Raw genomic sequence first — 12733 nt, 5'->3', positions numbered from 1 at the left:
CAATGCACAAGGTGAGACCCAGATGCAGACACAGGAGGCAGATGGTTGGAGTCTTACAATGTTTAATAATCCAAAGGGGTAGGCAAGAGAATGGTCGTGGACAGGAAAAAGGTCCAAACCAGATCAGAGTCCTGGAGGTACAGAGTGGCAGACAGGCTCGTGGTCAAGGCAGGCAGAATGGTCAGGCAGGCAGGTACAGAGTCCAGAAACAGGCAAGGGTCAAAACCAGGAGGACTAGAAAAAGGAGAATAGCAAAAAGGAATACAGGAAAAACATAAATTTGCAAAAAATCATCAACGTAAGGGGATTTGGTATTTTTCCCCCAAACCTTTAACCTAAATCCAATGACATGGTGACATTTTCTGTTGATTTCTCGTTGAATTCACGTTATTTGAAAACTCAACCAAAACTAGATGTTGAACTGCATCACATCTGGCTGTGATTGGGAGTCCCATAGGGCGGCGCACAATTGGCCCAGCGCCGTCCCGGTTTGACCGGGGTAGGCCATCACTGTAAAGAAGAATTTGTTCTTAACTGACTTGCCTAGTTAAATAGAGGTTCAATAAAAAGGAGCCTTATCAAATGAGTTTTAAACGCTTAACTTCGAACTTTTGATGTTTTAAATAATTTTTCATTCTATGGCCTAAAACATGTGTCATTTAATTGTCATAAGGTTACAGTCTTTCCTCAAAAATAAACAAACATTCACTTTTGGGAAAAAAAAACCTTTTTAAGAAGGGAGGTTAACTGCTTTAGCATCAGTCTGAATGGGAAAATAAAACACTCTATAACGGCAGTTCCACATGAATTAAGAGAGTGAATAGACTTCGGAGAGGCGTTACGTAACATAACTGTTAAGGCAGCTTCTCTAGATCTCACTGTCTGATCTGATCCTGCGTCTATAGAGAGTTTCAATGCAGTTAATCCATCTTTATGTTATTTATAATGAACCTTCCTGAACTTGTGTGTACAGTGTGTGTACAGAGAGGTGAAGAGGTGTGTTTGTGTGTGCCTGCATGTGTTCCCTTACAAGCCTGAATGTGTTTGTCCGACTGCCTCTATACCCGGCTCTCCCTTCATCCAGCTCAGTATAGACCAGTGGAGGCTCTTCAGAGGAGGAAGGGGAGGACCATCCTATTCAGTGACTTTCATAAAAATGTAAATTGTAAAACATTTAGAAAGTTACGTTACTGCATGAATGTAGTGGGTTTACTAACGTGTTAGTTCAATTAGCTATGCTGACTATGATGTTACTTTAGATAATATCGAGATAACAATCTAGGCTGTGTGTAGTAGTTTGGTTTGGAAAGGTTATTTAACCTGGTCACATACAGCTGATGTGTCGTGCATTGAAATCTACAAGTGAAGGGAAGGGGTGGGAGGAGGAGAGCGCATGAATGCGAGAAGGAATACAACGTGGCTGCTGTGAAAATTAACTGTGAACTGAAAATGAAATTTACGCGTGATAAGGGGTGTATTCTTTCTGCCGATTCTGTTGAGAAATTTTCTTAAACGGAAGAAAATGGTTCAAAAATGGGGATAAACATACCTGAATTTGTCCAATAGAAACTCTCGTTTGCAACTGTTGGATTAATGATTACACCCATAAGCATCAGCTAGATGCAGGCAAGTGTGCAAGGCAGTACTGCATGTCACTGTCTTTCCATATGTCACTGTCTGTCACCTCAAATTTGTCTCTCAACCTGTTTGCACCCACATTGTAAACTTTCATTCATAGGCAAGGTTATAGCAACCTCATGATGGGTATAAGGGAAATTTGAGTATCATGTAGTAGCCTAAACCTATCGCTGTTGAAAGTCATCCAATATGCTGTAATAGAAATAAGGCCATGCTCGTGAAAAAAAATGGCCTCCCTCATTTTAAACGGCACTGACAACCACTGATATAGACCCCATTTGCTCTATGTACACTGAACAAAAATATAAACGCAACATGTAAAGTGTTTAATTTTATATTGTGGATAGCTTGTTACTTCCATCAATGTATACAGTGCCTTGCGAAAGTATTCGGCCTCCTTGAACTATGCGACCTTTTGCCACATTTCAGGCTTCAAACATAAAGATATAAAACTGTATTTTTTTGTGAAGAATCAACAACAAGTGGGACACAATCATGAAGTGGGATGACATTTATTGGATATTTCAAACTTTTTTAACAAATCAAAAAATTAAAAATTGGGCGTGCAAAATTATTCAGCCCCCTTTACTTTCAGTGCAGCAAACTCTCTCCAGAAGTTCAGTGAGGATCTCTGAATGATCAAATGTTGACCTAAATGACTAATGATGATAAATACAATCCACCTGTGTGTAATCAAGTCTCCGTATAAATGCACCTGCACTGTTATCCTCTCAGAGGTCCGTTAAAAGCGCAGAGAGCATCATGAAGAACAAGGAACACACCAGACAGTTCCGAGATACTGTTGTGAAGAAGTTTAAAGCCGGATTTGGATACAAAAAGATTTCCCAAGCTTTAAACATCCCAAGGACCATGTGCAAGCGATAATATTGAAATGGAAGGAGTATCAGACCACTGCAAATCTACCAAGACCTGGCCGTCCCTCTAAACTTTCAGCTCATACAAGGAGAAGACTGATCAGAGATGCAGCCAAGAGGCCCATGATCACTCTGGATGAACTGCAGAGATCTACAGCTGAGGTGGGAGACTCTGTCCATAGGACAACAATCAGTCGTATATTGCACAAATCTGGCCTTTAAGGAAGAGTGGCAAGAAGAAAGCCAATTCTTAAAGATATCCATAAAAAGTGTTGTTTAAAGTTTGCCACACACCACCTGGGAGACATACCAAACATGTGGAAGAAGGTGCTCTGGTCAGATGAAACCAAAATTGAACTTTTTGGCAACAATGCAAAACGTTATGTTTGGCGTAAAAGCAACACAGCTCATCACCCTGAACACACCATACCCACTGTCAAACATGGTGGTGGCAGCATCATGGTTTGGGCCTGCTTTTCTTCAGCAGGGACAGGGAAGATGGTTAAAATTGATGGGAAGATGGATGGAGCCAAATACAGGACCATTCTGGAAGAAAACCTGATGGAGTCTGCAAAAGACCTGAGACTGGGACGGAGATTTGTCTTCCAACAAGACAATGATCCAAAACATAAAGCAAAATCTACAATGGAATGGTTCAAAAATAAACATATCCAGGTGTTAGAATGGCCAAGTCAAAGTCCAGACCTGAATCCAATCGAGAATCTGTGGAAAGAACTGAAAACTGCTGTTCACAAATGCTCTCCATCCAACCTCCCTGAGCTCGAGCTGTTTTGCAAGGAGGAATGGGAAAAAATTTCAGTCTCTCGATGTGCAAAACTGATAGAGACATACCCCAAGCGACTTACAGCTGTAATCGCAGCAAAAGGTGGCGCTTCAAAGTATTAACTTAAGGGGGCTGAATAATTTTGCACGCCCAATTTTTCAGTTTTTGATTTGTTAAAAAAGTTTGAAATATCCAATAAATGTTGTTCCACTTCATGATTGTGTCCCACTTGTTGATTCTTCACAAAAAAATACAGTTTTATATCTTTATGTTTGAAGCCTGAAATGTGGCAAAAGGTCGCAAAGTTCAAGTGGGCCGAATACTTTCGCAAGGCACTGTAGACTCTTTTTTTTATTTTTACTGTGTTATTTACTTGTTAATTGTTTACTCCATGTGTAACTCTGTCTGTTCACACTGCTATGCTTTATCTTGGCCAGGTTACAGTTGTAAATGAGAACTTGTTCTCAACAAGCCTAATAGCCTATCTGGAATTGTTTTTCTATTTTTGTCTGTCATAGTTGAAGTGTACCTATGATGAAAATTACAGGCCTCTCATCTTTTTAAGTGGGAGAACTTACATATTTGGTGGCTGACTAAATACTTTTTTGCCCCACTGTGTGTGTACTCACACACACATACAAAAACCCACATATATATATACAGTATATCACAAAAGTGAGTACACCCCTCACATTTTTGTAAATATTTGAGAATAACTTTTCATGTGACAACACTGAAGAAATGACACTTTGCTACAATGTAATGTAGTGAGTGTACAGCTTGTATAACAGTGTAAATTTGCTGTCCCCTCAAAATAACTCAACACACAGCCATTAATGTCTAAACCGCTGGCAACAAAAGTGAGTACACCCTCAGTGAAAATGTTCAAATTGTGCCCAAAGTGTCAATATTTGTGTGGCCACCATCATTTTCCAGCACTGCCTTAACCCTCTTTGGGCATGGAGATCACCAGAGCTTCACAGGTTGCCACTGGAGTCCTCTTCCACTCCACCATGACGACTTCACGGAGCTGGTAGATGTTAGAGACCTTGCACTCCTCCACCTTCCGTTTGAGGATGCCCCACAGATGCTCAATAGGGTTTAGGTCTGGAGACATGCTTGGCCAGTCCATCACCTTTACCCTCAGCTTCTTTAGCAAGGCAGTGGTCGTCTTAGAGGTGTGTTTAGAGTCGTTATCATGTTGGAATACTGCCCTGTGGCCCAGTCTCCGAAGGGAGGGGATCATGCTCTGCTTCAGTATGTCACAGTACATGTTGGCATTCATGGTTCCCTCAATGAACTGTAGCTCCCCAGTACCGGCAGCACTCATACAGCCCCAGACCATGACACTCCCACCACCATGCTCGACTGTAGGCAAGACACACTTGCCTTTGTACTCCTCACCTGGTTGCCGCCACACACACTTGACACCATCTGAACCAAATAAGTTTATCTTGGTCTCATCAGACCACAGGACATGGTTCCAGTAATCCATGTCCTTAGTCTGCTTGTCTTCAGAAAACTGTTTGCGGGCTTTCTTGTGCATCATCTTTAGAAGAGGCTTCCTTTTGGGACTATAGGCATGCAGACCAATTTGATGCAGTGTACGGCATATGGTCTGAGCACTGACAGGCTGACCCCCCACCCCTTCAACCTCTGCAGCAATGCTGGCAGCACTCATACGTCTATTTCCCAATGGTCGACCATGGCGAGGCCTGTTCTGAGTGGAACCTGTCCAGTTAAACTGCTGTATGGTCCTGGCTACCGTGCTGCAGCTCAGTTTCAGGGTCTTGGCAATCTTCTTTTAGCCCAGGCCATCTTTATGTAGAGCAACAATTCTTTTTTTCAGATCCTCAGAGAGTTCTTTGCCATGAGGTGCCATGTTGAACTTCCAGTGACCAGTCAGTATGAGGGAGTGTGAGAGCATGACACCAAACACACCTGCGACCTTGTAACACTAACGAGTCACATGACACCGGGGAGGGAAAATGGCTAATTGGGCCCAATTTGGACATTTTCACTTAGGGGTGTACTCACTTTTGTTGCCAGCAGTTTAGACATTAATGGCTGTGTGTTGAGTTATTTTGAGGGGACAGCACATTTACACTGTTATACAAGCTGTACACTCACTACTTTATTGATTTGTTGATCAGGGAGATGCTTGATGAAGAGTCTGGTGATGATCATGTAAAGGGCTACTCTGGGAACCAGCCTGAGTCCTATAGCTACTGGACTTATCCTTCACAGAGTATGCCACCCACTTGGGTGATGCCTCAGCAGCTCTTGGCACCAGAAAGGTCACTACACACAGTTTATCTCTTAAAATGTATTGGCGTTCAGGTCCAAAAAGTTACTTTCTTGGCACTACTACAATGCGCAAATATGTATTGAAATTTTCATTCAAATCAAAAGGGTTGCTGTGAAAAATGGATTGACTCTATTATACGTTTGATATCTGTATCCAGCCAAGCTAAATGTGTCTTGGTTACCCTAATTTCCATTGGCTTCTTTCACACACAGATATTTTTCAATAGGCTTCTTTTACTCACAACAAAGCATTTTCATAAGTGTCTTAGGACAGTTGTGACTCCCCGACCACGTCCAAAGGCACACAGCTTTGGAGTCCGATAAAGTGCCTTAAATAAATATCTTTATCCTTTCCATCCTTATTCAGTTGTATTACCATGTTAAATATGATTCATTTTCATGTGACAGTCATCACATTTGTAATGGTAAAATCACAAGACAACAGAGATAGATTTCATTATCAACATCTTTGAGCTCATTATTTTCCAATATACAAAAATGTCCCCCTAAAAAATATATACGGTAGATACACCCATACACATCCCTAATTGTTTAGCGTGAGTGCAACAGCTGTGATTACAGCACAGTAATCATAATGATCGTGTCAGGCTCTGACAACACCTTCCCAGCATACCACAATCTGTTACCAATTAGGAGTGAGGAGGACATACCAGTAAACAACACACGTAAAACAAAACACTGACTGCAACACACACAGCACGAGGACGTATTGCAGTGATACTAAGTACTGTAATAGTCTAGGTCCTAGCGCAAATCAAAGATACAATAATGTAGCTATGGTAAAGAACAGACATGTTTGTTTAAAAAGAGGGAGAGTGGGATCACACCGAGTCACTCACGCTAAAACACCCTGCCTGTCTATGTAATAATATAGCCTAGTCATATAGCAGGCATTTACAGTTAACACTCATAGGCGTACAGGAATCTAACCCCCAATTTTGATGTTACAATGACTATGCTCCAATAAAGTGAGCCTTTGCATCCCCCAGTCCTTCTCAAACCACATCCTGCAAATTAGTGGCTCCATATCTGCAGATCCTCTGACTGTAATAGGGGAGCCAGTCAAGCAGAGGCTTGTCTGCACAGGAGCATTCTGCCTTAAGTGGAATAGGCTGGGGCATCATCCATCCAGAGGGTAGAAGAAGTGATGGATAAGAGTGAAGACAGGAGATGAGTCCATCTGACTCACCATGTGAGCCGTGATAGAAGATCCAGCTGTAATAGGAGATGCCTGATAAGGGTGGAGCACTGCATGTGGCGCGGCCCAAGGACAGGGATATTAGCTATCAAGATACAGTGTGACGACTACTGAGAAACAGCATGTACTACAGTAAAATGTACATAGGAATGTGACCATTTGCATGCATGTGAGGATAGAGTACAGTACATGCATCAATGTAATGTGTATTTGCATAGTTATGTTTGTATCAGGGTGTGCACCATTTTGAGTGTACTGTATTTACAGTATGTGTGGTGGTTGATTAAGAGTCCTAGATTGAAGTTGGCAAGCTAGATTAAGTTGTATAGCGTGTACCTTAATGATTTTCTCCCTCTAATAATGTATTGTGTGTAATGGCAGGGCTTGTAAAAAACACTAAACCATCAGTTGTGGTTGGACCAGCCAGCTCTCTGCACTATGAGAGTTTGAGATCACAGGGAGCGACAGCCTCAGGGCTTATCTCAGTCAGAGGCACAAAGACAGATGAAGAGAGAGAGCTAGAGAGAAAGAGAGCAAGAGAGAGTGTATAGCCACACCACACCCATTGCTCACATGCCCCTAACACAGAGACAAAATGTTCTCTTCCTTCACCACACACTCCTTCCCTGGCTCTCTCACAGTCATTGCATGGCAGAGATTCGTTTTAGCATTCCAAATTCCGCAAGGGGGGTTTTGTGTGTATGACTTGGCTGTCTGACGGAGTCAACAGGAGTTTGTGCTTGGTTGTTACAGTTTTTACTGTTAATGAAGCACTTTTAGTTTGATTATGGCGATTAACTCACACATACAGGTCCATGAACATTACTCACAGGCAAACATGAAAAGCATGTGATACGGAAGAACATCCCATATACATATATGCAAGATGGTGTAGCAGTCAGACGTCTTTGTCCTGTCGTGTATATATCGTTTTTACATAGTTTTTGTCGCATATCCTTTAAAATATTTTGCTAAACCTCATCATCTAAATACTCACCTGCAACCTGCCCCACCCAATGTGGTGTGGATCAGCTTTTTTTTCCTAAAGTATTTATATTTACTTCGGATCTGGAATCCCTCAACTGAAGCTAGCCAGCTAACTACCAGATATCAGTCAGCAAACCATTGCCAGCGGTCATCAGCTAACCTTCAGCTCGGAAAGCTCTCGCCAGATCGAACAACGTTACTCTAACCAGAGCATTAACAGACCTGTTATTTTTATCCCCGGATTCCTAGCGCAAACTGAACATTTTCATCTGGATCTTCACAACTAGCTAACCGCAAAGGCTAACTTTCTAGCCCCTGCTATCTGCTTGCTTGCTAACCCGGTCTGCTAACTGCCGGGCCCCGGTCTGCTAACTGCTAGCCCTTGCTAACTGCTTGCTTGCTAATCCGGTCTGCTAACTGCTAGCTTGCCTGCCGGTCTGCTAACCCATGCTAACTGCTTGCTTCCTAACCCAGCCTGCTAACTGTTAGCTTGCCCTGGTCTACTAGCTGCTATCTTGTTTAGCACCGGCCTACTAACTGTTAGCTTGTTAGCCTGCTAACTGTCTGAATCGCAGTGTCCCCAGCCAGCCCAACCACTCACTGGACCGATATGTTCACTTGGCTACGCATGCCTCTCTCTAATATCAATATGCCTTGTCCATTACTGTCCTGGTTAGTGATTACTGTCTTATTTCACTGTAGAGCCTCTAGCCCTGCTCAATATGCCTTAACCAACCATGTTGTTCCACCTCCTACATATGCGATGACATCACCTGGTTGAAACATCTCTAGAGACTATATCTCTCTCTTCATTACTCAATGCCTAGGTTTACCTCCAATGTACTCACATCCTACCTTACCTTTGTCTGTACACTATGCCTTGAATCTATGCTATCATGCCCAGAAACCTGTTCCTTTTACTCTATGTTCTGAAAGTGCTAGACGGACAGTTCGTATAGTCTTTAGCCGTACCCTTATCCTACTTCTCCTCTGTTCGCAAGGCTATCAAACAAGCTAAGCGTCAGTATAGAGACAAAGTAGAATCTCAATTCAACGGCTCCCAGGGCAGGGTCTACAGTCATTCACGGACTACAAAAAGAAAACCAGCCCAGTCACGGACCAGGATGTCTTGCTCGCAGGCAGACTAAATAACTTTTTTGCCCGCTTTGAGGACAATACAGTGCCACTGACACGGCCTGCAACGAAAACATGCGGACTCTCCTTCACTGCAGCCGAGGTGAGTAAAACATTTAAACGTGTTAACCCTCGCAAGGCTGCAGGCCCAGACGGCATCCCAAGCCGCGCCCTCAGAGCATGCGCAGACCAGCTGGCTGGTGTGTTTACGGACATATTCAATCAATCCCTATACCAGTCTGCTGTTCCCACATGCTTCAAGAGGGCCACCATTGTTCCTGTTCCCAAGAAAGCTAAGGTACTGAGCTAAACGACTACCACCCCGTAGCACTCACTTCCGTCATCATGAAGTGCTTTGAGAGACTAGTCAAGGACCATATCACCTCCACCCTACCTGACACCCTAGACCCACTCCAATTTGCTTACCGCCCAAATAGGTCCACAGACGATGCAATCCCAACCACACTGCACACTGCCCTAACCCATCTGGACAAGAGGAATACCTATGTGAGAATGCTGTTCATCGACTACAGCTCGGCATTTAACACCATAGTACCCTCCAAGCTCGTCACCAAGCTCGAGACCCTGTGTCTCGACCCCGCCCTGTGCAACTGGGTACTGGACTTCCTGACGGGCCGCCCTCAGGTGGTGAGGGTAGGCAACAACATCTCCACCCTGCTGATCCTCAACACTGGGGCCCCACAAGGGTGCGTTCTGAGCCCTCTCCTGTACTCCCTGTTCACCCACGACTGCGTGGCCACGCACGCCTCCAACTCAATCAACAAGTTTGCGGACGACACAACAGTGGTAGGCTTGATTACCAACAACGACGAGACGGCCTACAGAGGGGAGGTGAGGGCCCTCGGAGCGTGGTGTCAGTAAAATAACCTCACACTCAGCGTCAACAAAACTAAGGAGATGATTGTGGACTTCAGGAAACAGCAGAGGGAACACCCCCCCTATCCACATCGATGGAACAGTAGTGGAGAGGGTAGTAAGTTTTAAGTTCCTCGGCATACACATCACAGACAAACTGAATTGGTCCACTCACACAGACAGCATTGTGAAAAAGGCGCAGCAGCGCCTTTTCAACCTCAGGAGGCTGAAGAAATTCGGCTTGTCACCAAAAGCACTCACAAACTTCTACAGATGCACAATCGAGAGCATCCTGGCGGGCTGTATCTCCGCCTGGTACGGCAACTGCTCCGCCCACAACCGTAAGGCTCTCCAGAGGGTAGTGAGGTCTGCACAACGCATCACCGGGGGCAAACTACCTGCCCTCCAGGACACCTACACCACCCGATGTTACAGGAAGTCCATCAAGATTATCAAGGACAACAACCACCCGAGCCACTGCCTGTTCACCCCGCTATCATCCAGAAGGCGAGGTCAGTACAGGTGCATCAAAGCTGGGACCGAGAGACTGAAAAACAGCTTCTATCTCATGGCCATCAGACTGTTAAACAGCAACCACTAACATTGAGTGGCTGCTGCCAACACACTGACTCAACTCCAGCCACTTTAATAATGGGAATTGATGGGAAATGTAAAATATATCACTAGCCACTTTAAACAATGCAACCTAATATAATGTTTACATACCCTACATTATTCATCTCATATGTATACGTATATACTGTACTCTATATCATCTACTGCATCCTTATGTAATACATGTATCACTAGCCACTAACTATGCCACTTTGTTTACATACTCATCTCATATGTATATACTGTACTCGATACCATCTACTGTATCTTGCCTATGCTGCTCTGTACCATCACTCATTCATATATCTTTATGTACATATTCTTTATCCCCTTACACTGTGTATAAGACAGTAGTTTTGGAATTGTTAGTTAGATTACTTGTGGTTATTACTGCATTGTCGGAACTAGAAGCACAAGCATTTCGCTACACTCGCATTAAAATCTGCTAACCATGTGTATGTGACAAATAAAATTTGATTTGATTTGATTTGATCCTCTGGTGATGCGGAGGTTAATCCAGGTCCTGCAGTGCCTAGCTCCACTCCCACCCCCCAGGTGCTCTCATTTGTTGACTTCTGTAAACATAAAAGCCTTGGTTTCATGCATGTTAACATTAGAAGCCTACTCCCTAAGATTGTTTTACTCACTGCTTTAGCGCACTCTGCCAACCCAGATGTTTTAGCCGTGTCTGAATCCTGGCTTAGGAAAACCACCAAAACCCCTGAAATCTTCATTGCTCACTATAACATTTTCCGAAGGGGGAGGTGATGCAATCTACTGCAAGGATAGAAAGTAATACAGAACTCTGCAGGCTAAGTCTGTACCCAAACAATGAGCTTCTACTTCTAAAAATTCACCTTTCCAGAAACAAGTCTCTCACTGTTGTCGCTTGCTATAGACCTCCCTCTGCCCCCAGCTGTGCCCTCGATACTATATGTGTACTGATTGCCCCCCATCTATCTTCTGAGCTCGTGCTACTAGGTGACCTAAACTGGGACATGCTTAACACCCCGGCCATCCTACAAACTAAGCTTGATGCCCTCAATCTCACACAAATTATCAATGAACCTACCAGGTACAACCCCAAATCAGTAAACACGGGCACCCTCATAGGATGTCATCCTAACTAATTCACCCTCCAAATACACCTCTGCTGTTTTCAATCAAGATTTCAGCGATCATTGCCTCATTGCCTGCATCCGTAATGGGTTTGCAACCAAACGACCACCCCTCATCACTGTCAAACACTCCCTGAAACACTTCTGCGAGCAGGCCTTTCAAATCGACCTGGCCGGGGTATCCTGGAATGACATTGACCTCATCCCGTCAGTAGAGGATGCCTGGCTATTCTTTAAAAGTGCCTTCCTCATCATCTTAAATAAGCATGCCCCTCTAAAAAAAATGTAGAACTAGGAATAGATATTGTCCTTGGTTCACGCCAGACCTGTCTGCCCTTGACCATCACAAAAATATTCTGTGGCGTTCTGCATTAGCATCGAATAGCCCCCTGTGATATGCAATTTTTCAGGGAAGTTAGGAACAAATATACACAGGCAGTTAGAAAAGCTAAGGCAAGCTTTTTCAAACAGAAATGTGCATCCTGTAGTACTAACTCAAAAAGTTCTGGGACACTGTAAAGGAGCACCTCCTCCCAGCTGCCCACTGCTCTGAGGCTAGGAAACACTGTCACCACCGATAAATCCACTATAATTGAGAATTTCAATAAGCATTTCTCTACGGCTGGCCATGCTTTCCACATGGCTACCCCTACCCCGGTCAACTGCCCGGCACCCTCCACAGCAACCCGCCAAAGCCCCCACCATTTCTCCTTTACCCAAATCCAGATAGCCAATGTTCTGAGAGAGCTGCAAAATCTGGACCCCTACAAATCAGCCGGGCTAGACAATCTGGACCCTCTCTTTCTAAAATTATCTGCCGAAATTGTTGCAACCCCTATTACTAGCCTGTTCAACCTCTCTTTCGTATCGTCTGAGATTCCCAAAGATTGGAAAGCTGCAGCGGTCATCCCCCTCTTCAAAGGAGGTGACACTCTAGACCCAAACTGCTACAGACCTATATCTATCCTACCCTGTCTTTATAAGGTCTTCGAAAGCCAAGTTAACAAACAGATCACTGACCATTTCGAATCCCACCATACCTTCTCCGCTATGCAATCTGGTTTCAGAGCTGGTCATGGGTGCACCTCAGCCATGCTCAAGGTTCTAAACGACATCATAACCGCCATCGATAAGAGACATTACTGTGCAGCTGTATTCATCGACCTGGCCAAGGCTTTTG

At 44.0% G+C, this 12733-nt stretch overlaps 1 protein-coding gene across 4 annotated transcripts in view; it reads right to left on the bottom strand.

Moving 5' to 3' along the window:
* Positions 1-12733, bottom strand: part of tuft1b (tuftelin 1b) — a 35460-nt gene that overhangs the window by 10914 nt on the left and 11813 nt on the right. For 3 of the 4 annotated variants that reach the window (XM_064984046.1, XM_064984049.1, XM_064984047.1), the window contains one exon: positions 58-234. The exons of the other annotated variant lie outside the window; for it this stretch is intronic. The gene's annotated coding sequence lies outside the window, so the exon portion shown is untranslated. The remainder of the gene's footprint in view (positions 1-57; positions 235-12733) is intronic. 4 annotated transcript variants of the gene reach the window in all.

Source organism: Oncorhynchus masou, chromosome 13 (genome assembly GCF_036934945.1).
Source record: "Oncorhynchus masou masou isolate Uvic2021 chromosome 13, UVic_Omas_1.1, whole genome shotgun sequence".
In the NCBI taxonomy this organism is placed as follows: Eukaryota; Metazoa; Chordata; class Actinopteri; order Salmoniformes; family Salmonidae; genus Oncorhynchus; species Oncorhynchus masou.
This window is presented reverse-complemented; position numbering and strand designations above follow the sequence as displayed.